The following is a 3,276-nucleotide window of genomic DNA, read 5'->3' as shown; positions in this document are numbered from 1 at the left end:
TTCCGATTTTAAAATCTTTTTATTATGCAGTTTCAAATAAACAGAATAGCTTAACGAACTTCAATGACCGATCAACCTCTTTTGTCAATTACCCATTTATGGTCAGTCACATATATTTTCCACCCTATCCCACTCCACCAGATTATTTTGAGGCAAATCCTTCATCATATCATTTCATCCATAAATATATCAGTATGTGTCTGTTTTAGTTTTCTATTGCCGAGTAACAAGTTACCACAAACTTAGTGTATTAAAACAATACTCATTTATTATTTCACAGTTCTGTTATCAGAATCCAGTTGGATTTGACCAGGTTCTTTGTTCATGGTCTTACAAAGCTGGCCAGGCTGGGCTTTCATGTAGAGGCTTGGGGTTGGGGATAGTGGCAAATCCACTTCCCAGCTCATGCATGCGGTTGGCAGAATTCAGTTCCTTACAGCTGTAGGAGACACTGCTGACTGTCAGTGTTTCCTCTACTTCCTCTGAGAGCTGCCTGCATTCCATCTGTCTTTCCATCTTCAAATCAGCAATAACATCCTTCTCATGTTTCAATTCTCTTTGAGATCTACGTTTTTCTTCCTGTCCTGCTGACCAGCTGAAGAAAGATCTCTGCTTTTAAAGGCACTTGCAACTACATTGGACCCACCTGAAAATTCTATATGAGCTTCTTATCTTAAGGTCAACTGTTTAGTAACCTTATTACACCTACAAAGTCCCTCTTGCTATGTAAGGTAACATATTCATAGATATGAGATCTCTTCACATTCAGAGTTTGTGGGATTAGGATATTTTGGGGGTGGTCATGTTAGAATCAGTGAGAAAGAAATAGAGGAAACTGATTTTCTATACCACACTCCACCTCCATGTGGGTCCCAACACTCCCACTCAACATTTCTGAGAAAATGTATTTTATAGTTGCTGATAAACATAGTGTAACTGATAAACAGTCACGAATTTAACTACATTAAATAAGAAACAGTAATGAGATGGTGCAAACTTTGATTTGGCATGTGGGAGGAAATAGAATTAAGAGAAAAAAATAAAACCAAAGAAAGACTCATCACTATTTTAAGAAGAGAGCAAGGATTACCAGATCGGCATAACCCATGCTCCTGCCCAGCCCCAACACTGACTCTAAATACTGTATGCATATGATTTAAGTACTAGCTCCCAAACAGGTTTATACATGGTGAAATAATTGTGCAGAGTAGCTTATTTCAGGCTTCAGAGAGAAAAAATATATTTTTGTGCCACTGCAGTGACCCTTCTGTTCCACTCTTGTCATTTCTGTGATTCCCTCCCATATCACAGCAAAGTTTCCTAAACCAATATGGAATCAAAACTTAGTCACACTATTGAATTAATCCGTTGTGGGTCCACTTCTACAGGGGAACAGTACAGTTTGGCCTTTTTCATCTCTATTCCTTTCAACAACGATTTGCTTGCCTTGCAGTGATCATAAACCTTTGCCTCCCATAGGATAAACCCAGAACCATAATTCCCTTTGTCTCTTTTAAAACTTATCTGTTTTCATCTTTCAATCAATTTTCCTAGTATATCTGAGACACTAATTCATGTAGCTGATATTAGTTTAATGTATTATTTATTCTCAGCTACCACGTTAACACTTTAACAAGAACCAGCAATGTCTTAACCCAAAGCTGAAATAAACAAAGAAAAGGTTGATTGTGGAAATATGTTGAAGCAGGGAGTTCATTATCTTTGTTTCTAGTTAGGTCAAGTCTATTTAAAAATGCATTTCCCTTTTTTTTAATGACTGAGTAATATTCCATCGTATATATGAACCATAATTTCTTTATTTAATCATCTGTTGATGGGCATTTAGGTTGCTTCTGTATCTTGGCTATTGTAAATTGTGCTGCCATGAATATTGGGATGCATAGATCTTTACAAATTATTGTTTTGATTTTTTTAGATAAATACCTAGAAGTGCAATTGCTGGGCCAAAAGGTATAACCATTTTTAATTCTTTGAGAAACCTCCATATCGTTTTCCACGGTGGCTGTACCAATTTGCAGTCCTACCATTTGCAATGACATGGATGGACCTAGAGGTCATTATGCTGAGTGAAATAAGTCAGACAGAGAAAGAGAAATACCACATGATTTCACTTCTATGTGGAATTTAAGGAATAAAAAGAACAAACTAATCAAAAACAGACTCACAAATATAGAGGACAATTTGGTGACGGACAGAGGGGATGGGGGTTGGAGGGCTGGAAGAATGGGGTGAAGGGTTAAAGAAGTACAATTTAGTAGTTAATAGTTGGTCACGGGGCTGGGGAGCACAGCATAGGAAATGCAGTTAGTACTAATATGTTGGCTAGGTGGAGGGCCAGGAGAGGGAGGGAGCAATTGGAGGGGTCGTTTTATGAACTATATAGATGTCTAACCAATGCACTGTCTACTTGAAACTAATTTAAATAAATAAGTTTTTTAAATATACATTTCCCTGAACTGTAGCTGAAGGATTTTCATGTTTTGCCAAATATAATTTAAAAAATATTGTTCACAATAGCATCTTCCTGCATTTATTCATTTATTCTTTCACTTTTAAATAAGTTCCTTATTAAAGCCAGACACGACATAACAGATTAGCATGCAAAAAAAAAAATGGAGGAGCCCCAGAATTCACAGTTTAGTAAGAAAAAAAGCAAACCTATCAGGTTAACACAGGTTGGGACACAAGATTTTGAGATTAAGAGCCTCAGGTTCAATGTCTGGAAAAAATTTTCAGAACAAGGTTATTCAGTTCTATAGATTTATGACACATAATGAATAGGGAACAAAGTTTTCCTCAGTCCACAAGTTCTATTCATGTAGAAAGAAGAAAGTCTATTCAATTGTTCTCTTTCTATCAGATTGCCAATTTTTGTACTGTTGGATTGATTAAATTCGATGTTTAAACCCTCCAAAAAAATCGCTTCTCAGCCTTTTGGGTAACATCAAGTGTAGTATCTATTCTTATCAGTTTAACATCTCCAAAAATATTTGAATAAAAGAGGCCAACACAGATAATTGTGAGCGATTTAAATTCCAATGGGTTTCACTTCCCTTTCTGTGTTCTTTTTTATGAGATTAAATTAAAACTTCTGTGAATACTGTTTGCAGTTCTCAAAAAATACATCTCCTATTAACCTTGACTTTCTTGCTAGTTTTCAGACTTTTGTCAGTATATTTCTCATGTATACATCATGAAAGACAAACACCTACTTTGTTATTTACTCGTTTATGTTTTGAAATGTTTACCAGCCTC

General features: G+C 35.9%; 1 pseudogene; it reads left to right on the top strand.

Moving 5' to 3' along the window:
* Positions 1–2,939: 2,939 nt before the first annotated feature.
* LOC111735379 lies at positions 2,940–3,093 on the top strand (annotated as a pseudogene).
* The last annotated feature ends 183 nt before the right edge of the window (positions 3,094–3,276 follow it).

Source organism: Pteropus vampyrus, unplaced genomic scaffold (genome assembly GCF_000151845.1).
Source record: "Pteropus vampyrus isolate Shadow unplaced genomic scaffold, Pvam_2.0 Scaffold25038, whole genome shotgun sequence".
Lineage (NCBI taxonomy): Eukaryota > Metazoa > Chordata > Mammalia > Chiroptera > Pteropodidae > Pteropus > Pteropus vampyrus.
This window is presented reverse-complemented; position numbering and strand designations above follow the sequence as displayed.